Here is a 27,511-nt window from a genome sequence, read left to right on the forward strand (position 1 = left end):
TATACCTTCTTATTTTTGCCTGATACTTTTCTCCCCACCTACACCTTTTATTATAAGTGTTTTCTCCTAACACCTAATATCCTACAAATAAATAATTGTAACAGCCCCCATATTCAATTTTAAAAATGATCCATGATTTAACTTTTCCAGTTTTGTTGGATCTTTGGTTGTTTCCTGTTCTTATTAATATGAATAATGTGATAAACACCCTTGTACATAATTTTCTACCATATCTCATATTATTTCTTTAAGCCATAATCCTAGAATTGCAATCATTGAATCCAAAAATGTGTCATTTTTAGTTTTGTTTTGTTTCATGAATGAATTGTTTAATCAGTGAACTAAGTAATATATTCTATATGTTAATTTCAGATTCACATTTTTAAGTAAAAAAAATGCTTTCTTTTATTTATTCCCCTCCCCTAGACTTTGTCTTATTATAATAAATTTATTTCATGTCCTGTAAGGTTCTCCACAGCTTGATCCCTCCCTACTTCCCTAGCTCAATCTCAGTCCATGAGCTGGTCCTCACATTTCTCAAGTTCAAGTGCACTGGTCTTATTCTCTTGTACTCACGTGTTCCTCCAGTCACCTGTCCTCTCAACCCAGCAGGGGCCAGCACTTTTCAAGAGAGAGCTTCTACTACCTCATTGTGTCAAAATGTGTGTGAACTACCATGAGCTGGGAGAATTTATGAGGTGTCAATCTTCCTAAATATTGTCTTGCATCTAAGTTTTCCTTCCCCTTCAAAACTGAAGTTATTCTCAGTGCATTTTTAGTTCATTGATAATATCTAGGGTTTATAAATTATATAGTCATTATTCTGTATCTGTACATTTTTCTTTTTCCCATCTTCATCTCTCTCCACATGCCCCCTTAGATTTTAAAAAAAGCTCTCGAGTGTTGGACCTATCTTAATATGCCTGTCTGTAGAATTTAATGCAAAGGATAAAGGATATCAAGTCAAATGTGCTTAGCTACTTGTAACAGAAATCTCTGGTTTTCATGACTTAAACTACAGTATATCACTTCACATAACAGGAAGCCTGCATTTCAATTCCATACTTACAGCTCAAAGAGCTAGGTTTTGTTGTTTGTCTGTTGTTGTTGTTTTCATCTTTTCCCCCTCTACTAACCACAGCAAGTTACCTTTTGTCCTCTTGCTCATAGCCTCACGGTGGTAAGATGGCCACAACATTCTTAGGTTCACACCCTCACACATGTTGTCCAGAGACATTGGGGTTATCTCTTCCTTGAGTCTTTTAATCAAAATAAAATTAGATTTCACTCTTTTTGTCTCTGTCAAACATTTTTTGTGTCTTCTGTATCTTCTGAGTTGTGAACAATTAATGTTAAAAAGTTTCTAAAATGCACTTATATATTCCATTTACCTTGGGGGAATACGAGCCATGAAGAGGAGACAAGCAAGTTTTCCATTAAAAATGTAGCTAATTTTCAAAGGGTATTCAAAACCACTTCCATTTCTGAAAATGTGTGGTCCGAATATGGCTAGCCAAGTTCTCATTATTTTTTGTTGGTCTACTAACTATTCACGGTATTTCAGAGATTAAAAGAGAGAAGATGGATTATGTCGTATTATTTTCTGTTATTTGTGTGTACGTACGACAGCAAAAAAAAGTATTAAAAGAGTTGTAGTCTAAGTTAACTTTTGGTTCTATTTAAATGACAGTTTCAGATCATAAAACAGAATTAAAAAAAAAAAAAAACACAAGGGCTTTCATTCAAAAATAACAGGAAGGCCCATAAAAAAGAGCATTTTCCCCCCAGGTAACAAACATATAAGAGGATAACACAATGACAATGCTTAGTTAGGTAAATATCATGAAGCTTAATCCTCCTTTAAAGTTTAGATTACAGACCTACTCAGCAAGGAACAGTCAACAAACTGGCAGGATAAAGCAAACTTGCATTAAAATAAATGAGTATCTAACAAAACACAGTTAATGCATAATGGGTTATCAGTGTAGTGCAAATCTTTCCAAATTGCCAGGAAACAGACCATAAGCCTTCCTATTTAGAGTGAAATCCCTCCCTTGCAAAGCATCAGGTGATTTAGACAACCCTAAATTATTCTGGATTTCACTTCTCTCTCTTTTTCTCCCTCCCTCCCTCCCTCCCTCCCTCCCTCCCTCCCTCCCTCCCTCCCTCCCTCTCTCTCTCTTTCAAATTCTTTGGACAATTTAGCCTTAGAGAGAGCTGAAGTACAGCCATGAAAAGCTTAGGCAAGGACCCCTTGCTTCAAGCAAAAGTAGTAAAGACACAAAGCCTCTCTGTACAAGAAATTTATGTTTTGTTTCCTATTCATATAGTAGGTTGAAGTTTGTCAGTATATATATCTCCACTTGGCAAACCCTTATTCCCAGAGATTTTGTAGTCCCATTAAAAATTATGGTTATTTTTTTATCACTATTTAAATTAGCAAACTATTTTCTACCATAGAACCTACTTTTATGTTCTGTTGAAGATCATTAGCCATGAAATTCAGGTGTTGTTTCTTTTTCTTATTAAAATATAAAAGGTAAATTTTCTGGGTCAGTTCTTTAAAGCAGGAAAAAAAACCCCACAAATTTCTCTTCTCTATACCTTTCTAGTGATGTGGCCTGGGCCAAGTTATTTAACCTCTGAGTTTCCGTATACTTAATCCATAAAGTAGAAATAGTAAGACCTCTCTCGTTTGGGGGGTTATAAAGATGAACAGAGTTCATGCATATTTTATGAGCACCTGGTACATAGAAAGCACCAAATAAATGTTGGACCTTCCTTTGCCATATATATATAGTGGTAAAATAGAGAAAGTTGTCTTCCAGGCCACCATCTTTCCGTGCACCATCCTTTTTTGCCAGGAGAAACTCCACAACCCTTGTACAACCTCAAATCAGTGTCACAGTCCCCATATGTTTGCCCTCCTCCCACTCTCATTAAAACATACTATCACCCATTCATTCAAGTATGGAGGGGGCATGCATAGCATGTAGCAGTCACAGCACATGTGTATCCAACTGAGGAGTTTAAAGGAACAGGCTATACAAGAAGGAACAGCAAGAAAAGGCGACAAAAGAGCAATACTGTTAGTTTTGCCATCATCATTTCCACTGTGCAAGTGTGCCGTGGAGAATGAAGGGTGTAGATGGGACTGTGAGTAGTTTTGTGGGTGAAGGGTTTTCAAAGAGTTAATGGGTTTTCCAGAGTCAGTGGAACCATACCTGACTTTTGCTGTAAGTGTGGCACTGATTTGAAAGTGTCACCTCTGTTAACATTAAGTCCCCCAACATGGTTAAGGCCTGGCTTTAGGTTTAGCTCACCCTCACCCATCAAGTCTCACCTGTGTGGCCGTAGGGAAATTTCTCTGTGCCAGCTTTTTATTTGTAAATTAGGAATAATAAGAACATCCGACTAATGGAACTATCGTAACAATTGAAATAATCCATATAAAGTAATTTTCACAATTCCTGTTAAATCGTAAGCATTAGCTATAATTATTACTAGGTGGGTGGGAATAACCAGCTCACTGATGGCATTGATTGGGGATGAGTATCTGACCCCACCTTGGTCCATCAGAATTCTTCTCCCAAGGTATTTCAATCTAGGGCTGGCAAAGAGAGATCTCTTTTTCCCTTCTACTCATAAACATGTAAGGCTATGAGTTTAGAGTTCCTGGAACCAACATTGATCTGAGAGAATGATGTTAACAAGATAACAAAAACAGATAAGAGGCAACTCTTTCTTCAGCTCGGAGTGCTACACCAGTACCCTTCCAACAAACGCCCTTCCAACAAACACCCTTTTTGCCAAAGCTAGAGTTATATTTCTGTTGTTCTCAAACTGCAGAGTCCTGTCTGATGTGTGCTTTTTGAGGAATAATACACAGACTGCTAACTCAACTGCACACTTGAAGATCTGACAGGTAAATGGGTGAGCAGATGGCCTCTCCATAAATTTGATATGTAACCTTGAAATAGTCATCAGTTAGTGATTTAGTTTCCAATTTATATCACTGATATCATTAAAGCTTAGTATTTATATCATTTCCAATACCATATTAAAATTCAATTTGTTTGAAGATATGGTTTTTCTGCCATTAGCCACTAATGCCCTTTGAAAACATATTAATTTGATAATATTTTGACCTGTAACTCATTTATCAAGCTTATTTAATATATTATGATTTACTTATAGTCCAGTTGAAGCTTTTTGCCTTTCAGGTGTCTTTTTCTGTTTGCCTCCATTTGATGATTTCAAAAACTTTCCAGTGGATTCATATCAGGGATAGTGCTTAACATCAAACAAAAAATTTGAAAGTGAGAAATTTAAGAATAGTATCTCAAATTCAGAGAGCAGAACATACAGTTAGGGAAACAATTATTGCTTTTACTATGATACTAAATAAATAAAAAAAAACAACCTTGCAAATGCAAATGAGGTACTTTGCCAGTACAAACTGAAGAGAGACAATTGTATCTCCACATTGTTTTACACAGTAAAATAAATTCCAGGTTGATTAAGAGAGTTGCACACAAAAATGACACCACAGGAACCACAAAGTCAAATTTGTATTTACAACTAGGGAAAATATGGTTTAATTATATGTAATGAACAAAAGTAAGAATCCTTTGAAATGCATCTCAATTTCTTAAAAATAATCATTTTTTTCAGTTACAGTTGACATTCAATATTATTTTATATTAGTTTCAGGTGTACATAGTGATTAGACATTTATACAATTTATGCAGTGATCCCCCTGATTAGTCTAGGACTCATCTGGCACTACAGAGTTGTTGCAACATGATTGACTATGTTCTTTATGCTGTACTTACATCCTCATGACTATTTTGTAACTACCAATTTATATTTCTTAATTCCTTCATCTTTTGCATCCTGTCCCTAACCTCCCCTCCCTTCTGGCAACCATCAGTTTGTTCACTGTAGCTATGAGTCAGTTTCTGTTTTATTTGTTTATTTTATTCTTCAGATTCCACCTAAAAGTGAGATCATATGGTATTTGTCTTTCTCAATCTGATTTATTTCACTTAGCACAATACCCTCTAGGTCCTTCCATGTTGTCACAAATGATAAGATTTCATTCTTTTTAAGGCCGAGTAATATTTCATTGTATGTATATACCACATCTTCTTTATCCAATCGTCTATTGATGGACACTTAGGTTGCTTCCATATCTTGGCTATTGTAAATAGTGCTGCAGTGAACACAGTGGTGTATATATCTTTTCAAATTAGTTTCATATTTTTTTTCAGATAAATACCCAGAAGTGGAATTATTGGGCCATAAGGTAGTACTTTTTAAATTTTTTGAGGAACCTCCAACTGTTTTCTATAGTGGCTGCACCAATTTGCAATTCCACCAACAATGCACCAGGATTCCCTTTTCTCTGCATCCCCATCGAGGCATGTTGTTTGTTGATTTATTCATGATGGCCATTCTGACAAGTGTGAGATCACATGTCATTGTGGTTTTTATTTGCATTTCTCTAATAATTAGTGATATTGAGGCCATCTGTATGTCCTCTTTGGAGAAATGTCTACTCAAGTCCTCTGCCTATTTTTCAATTGGTTGTTTATGGAAGAGGCCACACTGCAAATGGAGGCCCAGAGTAGTTCTGCAGAAAGTCCAGGTCACCCAGAGGCCTGCTGCTGCCTGTTGGCTGTAAGGCTCAGCTGCTGATAGAGCCTTGTGCAGTATGTTAGTTGGGTGAGGCGGGGTCTCAGGGAGTCACTAGAGTGTGAAGAGTTGTGGTCACCAGGTTAATGTTGATTCTGGTGTGGTGGCAGTGCTGAGGCCCGAGCTACTCAATAAAAGGCAGAGTACATTGAGGCCAGCCATTGCCCACCTGTGGCCTGCCAACTCCTGAGAGTTATCCAAGAAGGACTGCAATGTGGGATGGGATGGGCTGCTGGCTGTGAAAGTGCCTCCAGTGGCACTCAGGTTGAGACCAGCCATTTGCTGCCTCCTATGATGTATGGGCTGGGGCTGGTTGCCAGTCGAGGAAAGTGCCTGCAGCATTGGGCAAGTTGGGTGGGGTGGGGTCCCAAGGAGTCACCAGGGTGAAGTGAAGGAAGTTCACCAGGCCAATGCAGATTCAGATTTGGCCATGTGGGGGGAGGCACAACACATGAAAGATGGCACCCACCTACTGGCTGCACGGGAGAAGGGTTCTACACAGGGAATATGGCAACTGTCTCTCCAGCCCTCACTCTGAAGCCACACGACTGTATGTCTCTGGTGTCTCCTGAGTCACCGCTCCTCTGCTGGAGCCCAGGGTGAGTGTTTATGAATAAGTGACTCTGTGCACAGGTCCTTTAAGAGAATGTCTAGGTTTCCCTGCAGTCTTCTGTCTCACTTGGATGGTTGGAATCCCCATTGTTTTTCACAGCCAGATGTTGTGGGGGCTCCTCTTCCCCACACCAGTACTCTAGGTGGGGAACCTGGTGTGGGGCTGGTTCCTCCAAGGAGGAACCTTGCTCCTCCAAGGAGTGCCTCCACAGCTAAGATATCCCTTCCAATTTTCAACCGCCACACGCAGGTATGGGGTGGGACTATTTTGTGTCTCTGTCTCTCCTACCAGTCTAGATGGCCTCTTCTTTATATCCTTAGTTATAGGACTTTTGTTCAGCTAGACTTCAGATGGTTCTCCAGGTTGATTGTGCTATAATTTAATTGTAATTTTAGTGTGGTCACAGGAGGAGGCAAGCACAGAGTTTATCTAGTCTGCCATCTTGATTCCTCACCCCCCCACCCCCGACCAATATATTCACATCTCAATTTTTAAAGGCACAAAAAGGATAATACAATTTTATTTCCTAAAGCAACAACACTGTCTGAGACTTGAAGGGCTTGTGAGAGATATGAACGACATGTGAAATTTCATCATATTTTTTAGCCATTACAACAACTATGAATACAATTGAGTATCCATAAATCTTATGAGAGAGTTCACAGTTCACAAAATTTTTGGTAAGCCTATCTTCCAGATTGAAAGAGATAATATGGGCACTTGGTGTTTCAATATATTTACAAATGCAAATTTGAATTATGTTGTCACATTTTAAAAAATCACAAATCTAGGAACTAATTATTTGCAAACATGTTAATAAATTTTATAGGTTCTGCTAAATGACCATGGTAAATTATAATAAAGACCATCATGCTAATTTGACAACTGTGGAAACTGAGGCATAGAAAAACTACCTTAAAAAATGTACAAACAAGCAGTAGTATAAATCTGAACTGTAACTTGACCTCCCTTCACACACAGTGAATCAGGAAGGAACATGTGGTTGGAATCTGTCACATGGCAAAACACAAGTTCTGCTCTACATTATTACGCATTATATGTATCACACATAATTATGAAACAAAACTCTCCCTATGCATCAAATAAGTCTTTTAAAATGTCAGTTCAATAAATTACATGTAAATGAATCAAAAACATATGGGTAAAGTTTATCTTGAAACATAGAACTTGATCAAATGTGTTTTGGGTTTTCACCTACCTCAACTATCTTGAAGGTACTGTTGGACCTTGGTGGCTTCTGTTTGTGGCTAACATTCCTAGTGGTTTGGGGGCACTCACTGAATACATAACAGCATTTAGCAAAATGTCTTAAATATGCATCAAAACTGTATAAAGTTAACATAGAATACAGAATGCATTAAAAACATGCTTTCATATGTACACTAAAGAAATCTTATTTTGCAAAAGACAATATAGGGAACAGTAATTTTACATTACATTTTAAAAATTATAAATGTATGTCAGGCTGAAATAGTTAAATATAAGAAAGGTTATGAAATAACATTCCAATTAGGTCTGATTCTTTCAGAAGTAATCATCAGCAATTTTATGACATATATATATATATATATATATATATATATATATATATATATACACACATTATACAGTACATGCAAATGGAGTTACATATATGTGAATATTTGCCTGTATATGTATATATCATTTGTCCAACAGACAGGTCAACACTATATATTCTACTTCAGTTTGATTTATTCATTTAATATGTCATACAGTCCTTCTAACACAATAGAGTATATATGGAGCTTTAGTCTTTTCTTTTTAGTTAATGTAGAAAATTTAGCAATAACCATATAGGTTGTTTCTAGTTGTTTTCTCTCCTCCCCTTATCTCTATGTTAAATACTGATCCAGGATGGTGTTTTGCCTAAAATGTTGCATTTCAGAAAGTCAGAATTATTGAAATTTAAAAAGAAAAGCAAATAAACCCAATATATGGTACCCTTAATAAGACAGGATTTTAAAAAATCTATTTATTTGAAAAGAAGACAATCTCCGGGCAGAAGGTCGGGTTTATACTAACACTTTTAGATATGTTATGTGATCCATTTCAGAAATGATAATCTGGCCTGAAAACCTTTTTCCTCAATTACGGCAGAAGCTGGCATTCTTTTGCAGTAAAGTCAGCAAATGGGAGAGATCCTGAGAGCCAATCTCTTGGGAATGTGAATTTGGGATTATGTCACCACTTAGCAGAATAACAACACTGATGGGCTGAAATGAATCCCTCTCCCAACAGACTGAACTTTTTAGCCTCTCGCATATCAGCCATCTCCCTGTTGTTGGTATACTGTTTCAGTAAAGTAAGAGCAAGGCCAAGTTCAGAAAAAGACCAGACCACAACAACAACAAAAACTTGATAATGAATAATACCAATTCGTACTTGGCTTGGCTCCTTTTATCTACTAGTGGTGTAAAGTAGCTTTCCCCACTTAATTCCTCAGTGCAGGATCATACATTCAATAAACAATGACAGAGAAAAAGCCCAAGAATGAGAACTTTTTCCTGAAATCTGGGGAAATACATGAAAGCAAAAGTTTGCAAATTAGTTTGTTACATGTTTTGAAAGAAGAGGAATGAAAGAAATGTTGATTTTTATATGTTTAACAATTACACAGAAAATTATCTTTAAAATGCCTATGTGACAAATTAAAGGGAAACAAAACTTTTTTATCCCAACTATCTCACTGATTAAATAGTTCAGTTAAGGGAATCTCATGACAGAATCAGAGTACCAACATTCACCTTAGAGTCACGCATGCTTTAAATATGAAAGATTAAAAATAATGAATAAAGTCTGAAAATAGCTACTTGAAGAGATGTATAATAGCATTCACTTAGGTATATATCCAACATATACCTACATGCGGAATTTTTAAATGATTCAGAAGTAGTTAACTACACTCAAAACAGGCATATAATTCTGTTCTGGTGGATTTCTCTGTGCTAGAGAAATACCACTTTTTCATATTGGTGTGAAATTTAGTGCCAATTCATAATTTGGTCATCAATGATGTGAAAAAAATATCAGTCAAGACAAATTTCCAGGGACTCTATGAATGCTTCCTCATGCAAATGGCAGAGTCATGATTTTGCAGGCCCTACCATTAAGCTCTATTATTTAGCTTGAACACATCAAATTGAATCAGGTGTGTTTTTCATTACAATCTACCTTTGGTTATACATATCCCATTAACCAGCAGGTGCTAGTGATTGTATCTAGAGATTATCTTTCTTATCTGTCCCTTGTTTCCATTTTCATCACAATTCAGTCCCCTTGATCTCTATACCTCCCATTTGGCATAAGTCTCCTAGGTTTGTCCACTTCAATTCCAAAAATGCCACTAATAATTCATTTTTAGAAAAAAATCTTTTAAAGACACAATTTTATCAAGTAGTTCACCTGCTTTTGAATAAGCTTTATATTGCTTATAAAATAAGTTATAATTTCCATGGTGCCAGGAATTATCTCAATTCCATTCTATCGCATACCATTTGTCACCATGGTCTTATAAAAATCCTGATTTCCATCCATGCTGATTACACCTTGGACATGCAATTCTCTATTGCAGATCCAAGCCTCTGTTCTTACTGTTCATTTGGCTTTAAATATTGGGCATTACTTAGCTATCCTAATTCTATTCTGTCTAATCACTTCTCAACATTCTCAGCAACACCATATTTTAAAAACTGTCACTTTAATAAGAAAAAATGTAAGTAAGTTTCATTTCTTGTGATATCAAAATGTTTATACATATTTAGTCACACCCAAGGAAGGCTAACTTTACCTGTGAATCACAGTAAGTCCCCTGACTGGTATATTTTACAAAGAAATAAAAATTAACATTTCACTGTAATTCATGAAACTTCCAAAGAGCTTCACTTTATGTTTAATTTTGACACTTGGACCACCTTACTCAGAATTTTTGGTTATAACTTTTTTAATCATGCAAGTATCTCCTATCTTTGTTAGATATTGGGTTCCAATTAAACAAGGCAAAATGAAGAGATTTAACAATAATTGCCTAGGCAGAAATCAATATTTAAATTAATAAATGTATAAATTTAAGTGCTTTGAGATCATAGTATGGCACATATAATACTTGGATATTTAATCCAAGTATTATATGTGCCATACTATGATCTCAAAGCACTTAAATTTATACATTTATTGTAGCTGCTTTAACTATTAACCATATACATTATATATATTATATAATATATATTATATATTATGTATTATGCATTATGTATTATGTATTATATATTATATATTATATTATATATATGACTAATTTTAAAATAGTGAACTGTAAATAGCAACAACTCTGTTAGTGAAACTGCATAACCTTAGAACCTAGGACAAAAATGAAGATGCATTAGCTTTAAGATCTCCAGTTTATATAATTTGCTATCTATCCCATCTTGCCCTGACTTACTAAGCATATTTTCCTTACATACTGCAATTCTCAATAGCATAGTGTCTTAGCTACAGTTTGACTTGAAACATCGCTTCCACATTTTTCTCTCAAAAATAGCTTTTTTGGAATGACTCTTCAGATTGCCTCCACATCATAGAGAATTAGAGAATTCAAGCAAATGTGGCTTATTACAGGACAGGCAAGAGAATTGCACGCAAGGGAACTCTCTGTACTATTTTTTCAACCTTGCCATGAGTTTAAAATTATTTTTTTAAGTTAAAAAGTATTCAGGTTTAAGTGACTTGATATGATTCTCACTTTTCTCGAGAACACAATATTTCAGCTATTCTTCCATTTTCTTAGTTTGGCATGTAAGTGAACCAATGTAACTATGAAACATTTACTTCACAGAGTCTTGTGTAAAAATGTATTTCCATCACAATGAAACTATTTATTATTCTTTTCTTTAGTCATTATTTATCTTTAGCTTATGCTAAATCCCTTTAAAATATTTTACTGGACTGTAAAATATATTTAACATAGATCTAGAGGAAAGTAATTGTACTCAAAACATACTAGTATGTCTGACTCTAGAACATACTTGTACAGTGAATCAGATATTAAATAAAGTAAATTAAATGTCCTAATAGAGTGGTATTTTTTAAGTGAGGAAGTTGTTTATTTGTGTTCCAATCATAAATACCTACAGTGGGTCTAGATTTCCGTAATTCATTATCCTTGGATGAACATTTTGATAAAAACTTTGAGAATCTATTTTTGGAAATAATGCCATCAAGTGTAATGTCCAGTTGGTGGGATGACAAATTACTCCACTTTAAGACACTGTTTAATTCTATATATATATATATATATATATATATATATATATATATGTATATGTATATGTATATGTATATGTATATGTATATATGTATATCACCCAATTATTTATTTACTTGAAGAGATTCTACTTGAAGAGATAGATATATTAAAGCAGGGGTGTCCAAACTGTAGCCCGCGGGCCAACTGTGGCCCGCAATCCATTTTTATTTGGCCCGCAGCAAATTCCAAAAATATATTTAGTTTACTTAAATAAACCAGGAGAGGCAATATGTACTTCACCTCGAGTAAGTGGCCCAGCTGTTTGTGTATTTTACCGCATACGGCCCTTGGTGAAAATCGTTGAAAAAAGTTTGGACACCCCTGCATTAAAGGAATTGGTAGCATCGGATAAATTCAGTAGGAATATATGCATGTAATTGTAACTAGTTCAAAATGCTGATTTTAAAAAAATGAGCCCTAAATCAAATATGCTTAACTTTTCATACTTTATAAGAACTTAAAATCTATTTATCATTAAATCTGATACTGGTAAGGTTAAGCCTTAAGCTGGTTTATAAGTTCTTTGAGGGCCATGTGGAGACAATGACATGCATGTAACCCTGTTGTTTTGCAAGTAATAAATATGTGTTACAATTATATGCTTTAATAAATGTTACTTGCAGTCATTCTGATATGATTAGAAAGCTCTTAAATATATAAAATTCATCATCATGATATAAGATTCTTAATCTCCAAAGAAGCAAATAAAGGAATAGAGAGGTTTATGGGAGTGTCCCTTATTTGCAAAGCAGCCTGGGTATGTGAAGGAGGGTATCTTTTGCAGAGGGCCCTGACTTCTGCAGAAGGGTAAAGGTCAGGAAGGGTGAAATAGGAGAAGGAGGAGGGAGGCAGGGAAGAGAGAAAGAGAAATCTGTAAGGAGCAAACGTTGCAAGCCCGAAGATGGCAAATGGTCATTTGTTACCTCCTCAAATTATTTAGGTTGCAGAAATAGTAATTTCCATAATGCATTTGGGTTTTTCATGGAAACTGGCAGGGAAATGCAGTTTTGAACTCAGGAGTCATGGAGCTGCAGGGAAGTAAGACCTATGATCTGGATTTGGGGGTAAGTTCACCTAACTCCTTTTGAAGGGGGAACCCAGGTGACTTAAATAAATGTAATGTTTTCTTGTATTTAAAATAAAACCAAGCACTAAGGAAATTTATTCTCTCTCTCTCTCTCTCTCACACACACACACAGCAAATATATAGATAATCAAGACATAACCTGGAATCTGAGTAGTTTCAAAAATTATTTAGATTAATTTGGAAGTTGATAGAAGAAAACATGACATTAAAATGCAAAGTTTTTGTTTTTTTTTTAAACATAAAGGTATATTAAAAGTTTGTGGGAAAATAGTGATTAGTGTGTTTGCGAAAAGAGAATCAGTAGATTGAGTGTGCTGGTGAATCTTGAAAAACATTTTTGGCTAAAGGAAAAAGGTAGAGATAAGTGAAAGAGGCATATGACTGTGAAATATAATCATTTGAGGACAGAATTCCTTTCAGTAAGGCTTTGTTGAAACAAGTACAGCTAATATGTTTGAAAGTGGAGACTAGGTAAAATGATCAGCGATGTTGAAACTGCGTGTATTACTTTTGTCCTACTAAAACCGCCTTGGGGAAAGGGACTAAAGATACTGAGAGGATATCAAGTGTTGAAATTGTGGCCTTCTGATTGTTTATAACATTAAACATATAATATTTAAGTGGAATTTGTAGTTAATGATAAGAATGGATTAAAACCACCCTTCTTTTGATAAGAAGGGCATTTTCTCAAGAGTTTCTTCCAAAACATTCTTCTTGGGCAAACAAGATTCTGTAATTTATCCATATTATGTAGCCCAAGCAGGATTATGCCAAGTGCCAGAAAGAGAAGCACTGATACTTTCTATCTCAAAAAATAGACACTCATGGAGACAGAGTAAATTAATTCCACATTTTTGTGAATTCTAAGATAGGCTTTTGTGTATGTGCAGGTAGGGGGAGGTGGACTCTAGGAGTCTTGGTAAAGCAAGTAACCTGTCTTCTCTATTCCTTTATATTGCTCTAAGTTTCCTCCTCCTCCTTCTCTCCTCCCCTCCCCCTCTTCCTTCCTCCCCCACCCTCCTCCTCTGCCTCCTTTTTTTAATGTCTGCTAACATAACAGTGAAAATTAGATGTGGCTGTATTTTATGAGTTGCTGTCACATCTGTGCCATTTTCTCTTAACTGGAAGGATGCCTCAGGGACACGTGGGGTTGGTGATGGCTGAATTGTGTTCTGTAGACCCTGTTCTGAGGGTGACCTGTTCTTTCACCAGCAGGCACATGGATAACAGAAGCAATGGACTTTGCATACTCAACGAGGAGAAAATATACAAGGGAAAGACATATAAAAACACCATTATAATTTTACCCTGCCTAGCACTGCAAGGGAGTTCAAAGATGGCATCCTCACAACCTTGTAGGGGGCACCCATGGCTTTTCATTAGATGCTCAAGGGGTATGTAACTCAAAGCTAGTAAAGAACACCACCTTAGTTTAGAAACTTTAGTATTGCATTTATGTGTTTGGACATTCAACTCTAGAAGGTTATTTTTTAAAAAAAAAAATAGAATGCATTTTACAATTGTTAAAGCATAGATCATTACCAGATAAAATGCTAACTCAAATGTCATAACTAAAACTTCTTTATGGAGAGCTAGGAGATGAAGTATATAGCCTAAACAGATCACTAAATTAAATCAACCAATCTAGTCAGCTACAGAACAAAAATTGTGTTTTGTTTTTTTTAAATTACATTGATCAGTTTCATTTAACAGGACCTAACCTAATGATGGCAGTGGCATTTTGCAGACATCCACAGCGAGACCCTTACCACACCCAAAGGGGACTCTGTTCATCATAACTGATTGCTAGTCTAATAAAAATAATAGCACTGTAGAGGAAAAAAACACCTATAACTAGTGAAAATGGCATGTAACTCCATTGAAAAATAGCATTCTCCTTTCATTTGGCTCCTAAGAATGTAACACGAGCAACAACTTTAAAGAAATAAAGGCATATTTCCTTGGAAAACCAAATAGATGACCATAATGTTATTTTTGTATCATTGAACAGAAAATATCCTTGATTTCTCTTTATGACCTTTACTGGATAATATATCATTAAAAATAAATCTCTTAGCTAACTGTGATGCATTTGAAAGTCAATTAGAAATTATGAATGGATTATGATATTATGTGAAAACCATCTATGGCCCATTTATGACTATAGTTATTTCATAACATCTTTCCCTAAGTGATTGAAAAGACACATATGTTTAGTCTATTAAGGGAGACAGCAGGCACACTGGGAATATGAGAGAGTTTCAGTTAACACCAATTTAGGAGATAACTCTAACCTCGGTCACCACTTCATCTTTTCTGTTAAGCTGAATTCAGCCTTTGGTGTCTAATGGCAGCCTGATTCGCAGAGAGCATCTGGCACGAGAAGAAGGAGCTTAGCTACTCAGCAGCCTTGGGTGCCTCTGACAAAGTGGCAAGCTTTAGAACAATGACACAATGCTGTCTCATTTTGATAACACAAAAACTTTTTTGTTTATGTGTTACCTCACTGTCATTAAAAACCACATGGGACCATTCTTTTAACATTTGAGGATACATTTCACAGGATAACAAATCATGTTAAATCTTTCTATCCTGATGAATATACAAATAAAGCTCTACAAAATGGAAAGTGAGAAAGTTCTTGGATTGGACATAAATGTCTTGAGTACACTGTCAAGTCAACCAATACTGACTGAGTACAAACTGTGTAAGGCACTCTGTTGGAAGAAAGGAAAGGGGGAAAGAGGGAAGGATACTTACTGGATGAGTCAGGGTCGTGTGTGTGTGCATGTGTGTGTGCATGTGTGTGCGTGCATGCATGTGTGAGTGTGTGAGTGTGTGCTTGCATGTGTGTGCGCATTTGTATGTGTGCGTGGGCGTGTGTCGATTGATCAACCCCTTTCTATTTCAACCTTCTTTAATGAGTTTGCATACTGAGAACTCAACTACTCAAGGAACCCCTTGTGGCATCGTGAAATCTGCTGCTGCTGTGTCCAACTATAATCACAATTGTCACCTGATGCCCAACATCCACAAAACTACAAGAGCTGCCTCCTCACGCTGGCACTGTCATGTTTCTGTTGGGTGCTTGCACCACCATTACTGCACACTAAGATTGGGGATACTGATATGAATACTGTACACTAGTGGGAAGAAGATATTTGTATCCATTTGTAATATACGTATTTTGTTATATGGCTATCAAATGTAGAACCCAACTTATACAAGTATTAGTGAAACTAGTTATTTGTATCACTCTTCCCCAACCATTTACAGTTATTTTTGAGGCCATACAAGGCTGAATATGAGCGAAAATTGATTATTGGGCATTAAAATTTAATCAGAATTATCAATCTCTTCTGGTTACTACGGATTTGTTTGGGGGCAAAGCTTGTCAGCCTTCTTTTCATCAGGGTAATTTAAAAGAGAAAAGGTGGGAGTGTTCACATGACAGGGCCTGACTCTTACCTATCAGGAGGCTAAGAAAAAGCTAAGGTATAGTCAAGGATTTAGAAAGTTTGTAGAACATATGTTATTACTTCTATGGTAACATGGAAGGTGGGGGAAGGTCAGTTGAGGTTTGGAGAAATAAAGGGCTTCCAGAAATCAACAGGGGGCCAGAGTTGGATAAACACCTTGGTAGTGATTTTCATCTAATATATTCATATGGGATTTTTCTAGAACTTTTTATATATGGCTTGTAGCAATGAAAGTTAAATCATATCAATGAATTCAATACTTTGTTGAACACCAATAGGGCAGTAGAGGACCAAGTCATGCATTACGACTTAACATAAAAAGAACCCATAATTTTGTTGATTCAATTCAACACCTTCTGGATAAAGTTTTAATTATTCACCTCTGTATGACTTCCATATTTTAGTGCCTGACAACAACTTTTTACAGCTTGACAGACCCACTCCCAAAGTGGAAAGTATGTTTATGATACAAGACACAAATTTTCAAGCTCATATTTTTTCATTTCATCTAAGGTGCATAAAGTGTTAACACTATGAATCTTAGAATTTAATTCCTCCTCCATCATAGATTTAAGAGATAGTCCATTTATGTCTACTTTAGAAATGTTGAAGAAGGTCAAAAAGTAATTATTAATATAATGCTTTGTAAAAAGTATGTAATAATGATCACTCTGCCTGATTAATTTCAAGCATTTCTTATCCATTTTAAGCAAACCCTGCAACTTTTTAATGTTTATGAACTTAATTCTGAATTTTCTAATTAGAAAAGCCTTTGAGCAATTATAACTGATTTTAACTCAAATTTGACCCAGAGTTATCTAATATTGCTGCTGGACCAACCTGTGTCACAGTGAGTTCTGTATTATTTCACACTTCTCCCAACATGATACAGTATAGTTTGAGTCCAGCTTCAGCCGCTGCTTTCTCACAATAGAATTGCAGAGGAGCTGGAGTTAATTAACTGAGATTTGGCTCCAGCTTGAGTTCATCCTTTCTAAGCCAGCCTTTACCCAGTCTCAGCAAAATGGTATTACCTCATTTACTGTAATGGCATCCTGGTTACAGAGGCTTCTGTACTGTTCCACGAGTTAACCCTCTCCACTCAGAACTGGTAGAAAACAACCAGTTTGTTAGTGGATTTTTCCCACAAGTTCTTTCTCACAGAAACCCTAGCCCTGGATATAAGCTTATGCATGAAGACACGCGTGCGCGCACACACACACACACACACCCATAAGAACATATACATATGCATGTGTGAGTGTGTGTGTATATATATATACATATATACATATACATACACACATATATATATATATTCTCATAGTATAAAATGTTTTAACTTCACTGTAATTTTAAAAACAATGGACTTTACATTCTTGGTGCTTTCCTGAACCTGCTGTAAAATGCAGACACTTAAGTGTAAGTAACTATTAAGGTAAGTTTAACGGAGAAATAATTTTTCCATTACTTGTAACTACTTTTCATACTTTCTCCAACAGAATGCATCCTGCTCTGTAGTGTTATTGTCCAAATGCTGGACCTTTCTGAACCATCTATTGAAATTCATCTCTCAGCTCTATAGGAGTATTTTATGTAGAGTCCTTTAAAAGCACCTGGACTCTCTCTTACCCTCTCCTATTTCTCTCCCTTCCCCCTGCCCCTCTCTTCTTCTATATAAATACCAAGGACTGTCTTTGACCTGAAGATTTACATACACCTTAGCATTATTTAGTGCTGAGTGTCTGACATGGTGATTCCATTGGTGAAAACTGAAGATATAATTTACTGGATCAAATTTCAGATTTAGAAGGCAAAGCCTAGTGGTGTTGTGAGAGTGGGATGGAAAAAGCAGAGGCTGAGTCCTGTCAATGCACTTATATGTCTATCAAAATAAGGCAAGATTAAAATAAAGAGGACCAGACACCACAATTATAACAGTAAAAAGTTCTTCAGGAAATCAGTCAACCATTAGTCCATGAATTTGTCCTGATTCAATATTAACTGAATTCATGTATAAATTATTAGGATTAAACATAGACAATAACAAAATAAATTTCAGGATGCTGCTGTAAAAGACATGTTAGGATTGTAGTCAAGAAACTGATCATGCTTCTGAAGGGCTACATGACGTTGAGCTATTTCAATTGCTGCATTTTTTTTAAATTTGAGAATTAGTTAAGATTGATTGAGACCCTATCAGCACCAAGATTCTAGGATAGTAAAATATGTTCATGTTTAAGGAAGGAAGGAAGTAGGTAAGTGCCTACATAGTGATGAGTGCCACGTGACTACTGGTCTGGGGGTCTTTCCATGTTCAGAGCAAGTGGTAGTCAGCCTCCCAGATGGCTCTGAACTAACCCTGCCTGGTATTCACACCCTTGTGTAGCCACCTCCCACATATTTTCAGAGGTGGTCTGTGTGACCAGTGTATATTGCAGATATGATCGTATGTCATTTCTGAGATAAGGTTACAAAAGACATTGTGGCTTCCATCTTGGAGGTTCTCTGTTTTTGTCTCTCTCTTGGATCACTCTCACTGAGGTAAGCTAACTACCATTTCAAGAGCCCTATAGAGAGAGCTATTTGGCAAGGAACTCAGGCCTTCCAAGAACCAAGTAGGAACACTTGGAAGTGGAACTCTCAGCTCCAGGTAAGCCTTACAAGCCTGAAGCTTTGGCCAACAGCTGGCTACAACCCCATGAGAGACCTGAGCCACAACCATACAGCTAAATGATTGCCAGATTCTCGACCCACACAACTAGCAGAGAAATACTAATTTTTTAAAGTCCTAATAGATAATTAATACATAGTAGAAGAGTGGCATATAAGCCAAAATATATTCAATAAGATGTATGAATGTATTTACTGTTTTTTAAAAAACTCACTGTCCATATACAAGTATGTATATAGAAACACACACATATTATATGCATAAATATACATATGGAAATGCATATGTACATATGTCTGATTCGAAATTTGACATTATTTACTGTTTTCCTCAGGCATGATAAATGACTAGTGCATGGCAGATGCTCAGTAGGGGTTAATAATTGTGTTTCTAATGATATTAGGGTCAATTACAGTAGTTGAAGGTTGTATTTCTAAATGTAAGCTCAAATGATTAGAGATACAGCCCCTTATGTTGTCATTACTTGCTTTTATCCACCTTCCCTTCAAATAAGTCAAACACCTGTTATACACTTTATTTTTATCTCTTTGAGATGTAAAGCTTGAACTACTACTCTAGCTTCTGTAGTGATATATACAAATTGATCAGAAATTAAGGGGCTTCCTAATGTTAATCAATGGCTACAGTTAACCAATGCCTACTGTTCCAGAATATTCACAATTCATACAGGGTTTCTAATCTTCCTGACACACCATCTTAAGACAATATTTATGATATATGTCCCTTATTTCTTCAAATGGGACATTAACTTTCTGTAATATGGTCTGATATTCATAATATGTGTGATCAAAAAATACAGTGAATGCTGCTGCCGAGTGCCATCCGATGGAAAGGCAGGATCTTCAATATGGGAAGCGGCGTGTCGAAACTTCGTAACAGTGTGTGACAAGTTTCAACTTGTTCTGTGCAGTCAGTCAGGTGTGAGCTATGGTCGAGAGAAGATGTGTTTTAAAGTGTGCGGTAAATCATCCTCCATCATGACAACGCTCCGTGTCACACATCGCTTCTGGTATATGGCAATTTCTGTCACATACAAACATTACGGTGTGTCCTCATCCACCTTATACTCTGAATCTGTGCACCGTGTGACTTCTAGCTCTTCCCCAAAGTCAAAATGATTCAAGGTATGGAGGCAGCCACAACAGTGCCACTAAAGACACTCACAAAAGAGGACTTCCAGAACTGCTTCAGAAAGTGGCAAAAACGATGGGATAAGTGTGTTTGAAGCAAGAGGGAGTATTTTGAGGGGGGTTAATGGTAATGTGTCTTTTACTGTGATAATTTTTTTTAATTAAAGTTTATTGGGGTGACAATTGTTAGTAAAGTTACATAGATTTCAGGTGTACAATTCTGTAATACATCATCTATAAATCCCATTGTGTGTTCACCACCCAGAGTTAGTTCTCTTTCCATCACCATATAGTTGAATAAATTTTTAAAATTTAAACATTCACCATATTTTGTGATCACACCTTGTATATTTACATGGATTGTATGTGTTTACATGGCACCTGTTTATGATACAAATTTCTAAAAAAGGTAAGAAGCCTGCCAAGGTATAAAGTTATGAAGATTTTAGCGCCTTTCTAATGTTCTTACTAATATTTAATACTTTTTAGTAATTAGTTACATTGCACTTAGGTGAATGACTTTTCATGTTTTCTAACAGGCAGCTGTATGTACTCGTAAGAGCAAGTAAGTACAAGTTTAATAAGAGTCCTGAAAAAACTTAAGCCTAGATTAGCTGGATTGCATGAGGGGGAGCAGCTAGAGGTATAAAAATACTTAACATGGAGCCTAACACTTGATGGGTACTCAATGGCTATATATTTTTCCCCATGGCTATATGTTTCAAAGTTGAAGTTTTCAATCTATAGATAATAGTATAATATCAGATAACACATAGATAGATAGGTATATATATATAAACAGCTCTCTCTCTTGCTATCTAGCTATCTAGCTAGCTAGCTGGCTAGCTATATCATCACTAACACAAATCCTGTTATTCAAACAGATAAAATATATAAATTTTGGGTATAATAAGAATGTCAATTCCTAGTCATAAAGACTGGTATCTTATTTTAGGTCTTTCAATTACCTGTCACAAGTTGTACCACAAAGAACAAGGCAAAAATGTCACAAAGGAATGTGACGCAGGCATAGGGAGGACATACTCATATTTTCCACGAATGAATTTTAATACAATGATTTTAGCATAATGTCTTATATTTAATGTTGTATGCTTTGTTTCTTAAAACACATATTTCAAAAAAAATTCCTAGAAACTATTGAGATGATGAGTAAAGAAAAAGGTAATTTCAATAAAATAGAAGATGGGAAACTTACAAATAATAGAAAAAACAGTCATAAATAGAAAGAATTATAATATTGGAAGGATTTAAGCTAAATTAGTTAAAGGCTGGGATGGGAAAAAGGCTAATATAGACATTAAGAAGAACGACATTTGGTAAGAAAATCAGCTTCTACAACTGCCATCTCAAATTTAAACATCTAGAGTGATCTTATACCATTGTTCAATTTTATTGAAAAATTGTTTTGTTAGAAGCATATGTTTAAAAATTCATTTGAAAGAAAACATTTTCAAACATTCTCTTATTTTTATCATCAGAAATAATGTGTCAAAAAACATGTATTTTTCTTATAAGAAATTGAAAACAAAGACAAAACCTATCTCTGAAAGGGCGTCACCCTGTATATGAATTTTTAAGAAATTTAATTCCATTTCAAATTGGAGAAGGCAAGCAAAGCAGTAGACACAAGAATACCTGCCAGTCATAAAGGCAGATTACTTATGTGTGGCTTTACCTCTGAATGACCCAATGACTCTGGGATAACTGGGCATCTTTAATCATAGATGGCCAAATTTAAAATATCACATGCCCAGTAAATGCTGCACACAAAAGACATGTCAGGGATACTTAAAACTATGAATGACTTAATAGTTAATTATACTAATAGCATTTAAAATCATTCAGTGATTAAAGAACAATGGTATTTTTCAATTTCCATTAGTGTATAATTCTATATTTTTAACTACTGTGCGCTAACTGAATGTGACCAGTGATCATGTTGAAATGTTTACAAGACAGTGTGTAAGAATTTCAGAGAATTAAAATATTAAAGTATTTCATACCGCCTATTATTTTAAATACAGTTTTTCATCCAAATCACCTACAGTATTCAAAACACATTATAAGTAGGTAGCCAAATGTTGTTTGGCAGATAAAATTAAACTTTAAAAAATTTCTGAAAGCTCCTTGTTCTTTAAAAATGTGTGGGGCAAAATACATTTCTATGAAAATTAGTCCCGCAAGCTTTTAATCTGTTTATGCAAACCATCAGACTGGTCTGTGAAGGGGGTATTTAATATTTCGAAGTTGTTCTTTAAACAAAGCAGTTATACTGAGTGTGTATTTGTAGCCTGCTTTAAAAAGTAATGATGATTCTTCCAATCCATGAACATGGAATGTCTTTCCATTTCTTTGTGTCTTCTTCAATTTCTTTTAAAAATGCCTTATAGTTTTCAGTGTATAGGTCTTTCACATCCTTGGTTAAGTTTATTCCTAGGTGTTTTATTCTTTTTGCTGCAATTGCAAAAGGAATTGATATTTTTGTTTGTTTGTTTTTCTGAGATTTTATCATTAGTATATAGGAATGCAACGGACTTCTGTACATTGATTTTGTAGCCAGCAACTTTACTGTATTCGTTTATTGTTTCTAAGAGCTTTTCGGTGGAGTATTAAGGGTTTTCTATATATATAGCATCAATGTCATCTGTAAAAAGTGACAATTTAACTTCTTCATTCTTAATTCAGATGACTTTTCTTTCTTTCCTTGCCTGATTGCTCTGGCTAGGACTTCCAATATTCTGTTGTAAAGCAGAGGTGATAGGGGACAGCTCTGTCATCTTCCTGAATGTAGAGCGAAGGGCTTTAGTTTTTCACTGTTAATTATATTGGCTGAGGATTTGTCATATGTGGCCTTTATTATGTTCAGGTATTTTCCTTCTATATCTATTTTATTAAATGTTTTCATTATAAATGGATGTTGTAGCATGTCAAATGCTTTTTTCTGAATCTATTGATTGGAAGAATCAACATATTGGTAAATGGTAAATGGCCATATCACCCAAAGCAATATACAGATTTAACTCAATTCCCATCAAAATCCCAATGGCATTTTTAAAGAAATAGAACAAAAAATCATCAGATTTGTACGGAACCACAAAAGACCCCGAATAGCCAAAGAACTTTTAAGAAAAAAGGACAATGCTTGAGGTATCACACTCCCTGACTTCAGCTTGTACTACAGGGCAACAATAATCAAAACAGCATGGTATTGGCAGAAAAAAAGATACACAGACCAATGGAATAGAACTGAGAACACAGAAATAAACCCACATAAATATGGACAGATAATTTTTGATAAAGAAGCCAAAAATATACAATGGAGAAAAGACAGCTTCTTCAATAAATAGTGCTGGGAGAATTGGATAGCCATGTGCAAAAGAATGAAACTAGAATGCTATATGTCAACATGTACCAAAATTAATTCAAAATGGATCAAAGACCTAAACATAAGACCTGAAACAATAAACTGCATAGAAGAAAACACAGGTACTAAACTTACGGACTTTGGATTCAAAGAGGATTTTATGAATTTGACTCCAACGGCAAGGGAAATAAAAGCTAAAATAAATGAATGGGACTATATCAAACTAAAAAGCTTCTTCACAGCAAAAGAAACAATCGACAAAATAAAGAGGCAACCAACCGAATGAGAGAATATTTTTGCAAACAACGCCTCTGACAAGGGGCTTATATCCAAAATACATAAGGAACTCATACAACTCAACAACAAGAAAACAGATAATCCAATTTTAAAAAATGGGCAGAGGACTTGAAGAGACATTTCTCCAAAGAGGACATACAAATGGTAAATAGACATATGAAAAGATGCTCAACATCACTAATCATCAGAGAAGTGCAAATAAAAACCACAATGAGATATCACCTCACCCCAGTCAGAATGGCTATCATCAACAAGACAAATAATAACAAGTGCTAGAGATGCTGTGGAGAAAAAGGAACCCTCATACACTGTTGGTGGGAATGCAGATTGGTGCAGCCGCTACGGAAGGCAGTGTGGAGGTTCCTCAAAAAATTATGAATAGAATTACCATATGACCCAGCAATCCCTCTCCTGGGTATCTACTCCCAAAAATCTGAAAATATGTATCTGTAAAGATATATGTGCTTCAATGTTCATTTTAGCTTTATTTATGGTGGCCAAGACATGGAAACAACAAAGGTGTCCTTTGATAGATGATTGGATAAAGAAGATGTGGTATATATACAGAGTGGAATACTATTCTGCCATAAGAAAAGATGAAATAATGCCATTTGTGACAACATGGATGGATCTTGAGATTATTATGCTAAGCAAAATAAGTCAGACAGAAAAAGTAGAGATTCATATGATTTCACTGATATATAGTGTATAAAACTGAAAACAATAAAGGAACAAGACAAATGAATAAACAAAAAATCATAGACACAGACAATAGTTTAGTGGTTACAGGGCGGAGGGTAAGCCAGAGGGAAGGGTGTGGTAGATGAGGGTAAAAGGGATCAAATATATGGTGATGGAAGGAGAACTAACTCTTGGTGGTGAACACACAATGTGGTGTATAGATTATATATTACATAATTGTACACCTGGAACCTACCATATTTCCCTGAAAATAAGACCTAGCTGGACAGCTCTAATGCATCTTTGGGAGCAAAAATTAACATAAGACACGGTCATATTTTACTATAAGACCGGATATTATATAATACAATGTAAGACTGGATCTTATTTTACTATAATATAAGACAGGGTCTATAATATATAATATAATATAATACAATACAATATAATATAATAATACAATATAATACAATATAATGATATAATATACAATATAATACAATAAATAAATAAATAAATAAATAAATAAATAAATAAATAAAGACAATATAATAATATAATACCAGGTCTTAATTTTTAATTTTTGCTCCAAAAGATGCATTAGAGCTGATTGTCTGGCTAGGTCTTATTTTCGGGGAAACACGGTATGTAATTTTACTAACAATTGTCACCCTAAAACTTTAATTAAACAAAAGTGATGCATGAGTAAAACTTAAAATGCACACAAAAGCTTCAATTAAAATAAAAATCACTCTTAGTTTTACTAATTAAGGTATTAACTGTTAACACTGGCACATTTTTTCAGTAATTATATAATACATTCTCTTTATATAGTATATTATTTCTCTCTATATATAGACAGATATATAGATAATATCTATTATCTACATAAGTTTTTTATTCACAGATAAATACTGTAAAATACTACATATGTTATATAAAGAAAACATTATTTATTTATATTATATATTAAGGTATATTTTTATTTTAACAAATACTCTAAATATTTTCTCTTTTCATATGTACATAAAAGAAACTGTCAGAATTTGGGATAGATTTATAGCTGTCTTTAAGCAAATAGGCTATATTTGAAACACACTACCAATCCTAAGTAATAATTTGAATACTGAAGAGATATCCAGTAAATGTTTTCATGTAGTTCAAAGTTATTCATAGCTTAAACTCATTTTTGACTTTGAAAATAAAAATCTATGATAGGAACATAATTTACTTAATGTGGACCATGCAGTACATTTTATTAGCTACTAGATGCAACTGTTTGAGAGGAACAAGACATGCAGTCTGTTTGTCTCGTGATTCCAGCATGTAAAGCACACCAGACCACACTCCCAGCTGTGTGGTGTACTGTTCATCAACAGCTCCTTAGAGCAGGTATCCCAGTCTGCTAGGTTATCACAGACAAGAAGATCCACAAAGAACTGGTTGACCATTCTTTGAACCTGATGTAGTACAAAGATTTCCTTACCAGCTTGAAATAATGAGCTATTATCCATTTACCAGCCTGACTTTCCTGTGCAACTAAAGATTTCAGATTTAAATCGTGTGTTCTGTTTATAAATATTTTTTACAATGGAGGATTAACTAATAAATAATAGTAACAAAAATAGTTTTAAAAGTACAGTGTGTGCATAAATTATCAAAGACTAGTACAGGAAAAAAATATGTTTCCTAAGCTCTTTTTCTATGAGAGTAAAATTAAATAGGTGAATGGTCAGGTTGTTTTTTTTTAATGTTTACAGAACATAAAACATAAAATGGTGGTTAACCCAAACTAATACAGTATCACGTATTGCAGAAGCATGGTATCCTCTAGAAAAAAAATAACAAGGATTATATTACAGAAAGCAGCAGAAATGACAATGGACTACATATAGATTTATTTGCCATCAAGAACAAAGCTATTTTAAAATATTAGTATTATATCTTCATTACATACTGCTACAGCTTTGACCAGTATGATTTCACATTAAAACATTAATGAAATAAGTAGAAAGCAGTGTTGTGATTCCAAATTTTGGAGATCCGTCCTCAGGTTTTATCATAACACAGCTCCTATTATATGCATCAAACAAGCCCTGTTTTCTACACCCACCTTGCAATCTTGTGCATACGCATATGTACATGGTTCTTTAGCCAGAAAGAATTCAGTATACTGTAGAGATCAATGGGCTAAGAATAAATAGATAACCCACATCCAGAATGACCTTGGTGAAACTCTGAGCATCAAATATAAAGGAAAAGAGATCCCTGAAAGCTTTCAAAGGGAATGAATTTCTGCTTAGAAAGGAATGATCACACAGGCACCAGACTTAACAGCACTGGACGCAGTCCCAGATATAGGGGTAAATCTACAGGAGAAATGTCTTCAGGACCTATGAAACTTTGTAAACTTGTGCTTGAGCAACAACGTTTTATAACATAAGATTATATCACTTCTGTGGACCCAAATACACATCTTGATGCTGTAATATATAATTTGTCCAAGACCCTGTCATAAGTTTTCAATTTTTGGAGTCATTCTCCACGGACAAAGCACAAAAGGATTAATTAGGGTGACAACATGGAACGTACATGCGACAAAACCTGATGGTACGAAAGTCATGGTATAGCAAACAAAAGTTGGGAGATGGATGGAAGGAAAAATGATAGGGAAGAAAAGGATAATAATTCCTTACTTTTTATAAAAGAAAGTTAAATATATTCAGTACATTATATACAGTTATAATACTAGCAAAAATATTTTTATTTTAAAATATGATTGACAGAAATTAGAATGTGGAAAAAGATATAACCAGTAAAATCATATTCTTCATCTTTCAAAAAGGGAAATCATTTTAAACACTTTTTAAAGGTTTACTGTGCAAGAAAGAGAGGTATATCACAATCTAAATTCACGAAGAAAGTTACTAGAAAAATGACTAAAAGCAGAAGATGGAAAAGATAAAAGTGGTTATTTCAGGGAAGTAGCATTGAAGGAAGAGCGATACGGTCTACACTTATAATTCAAAACAAACACACCAAAGAATAAACAGTGGTCATTTCTAGGGTAAAACTGAAAGGCCAACTGTCATGAGGAAAGAGA

Source organism: Rhinolophus sinicus, chromosome 1 (assembly GCF_057876585.1).
Source record: "Rhinolophus sinicus isolate RSI-liver-muscle chromosome 1, RSI-T2T, whole genome shotgun sequence".
In the NCBI taxonomy this organism is placed as follows: Eukaryota; Metazoa; Chordata; class Mammalia; order Chiroptera; family Rhinolophidae; genus Rhinolophus; species Rhinolophus sinicus.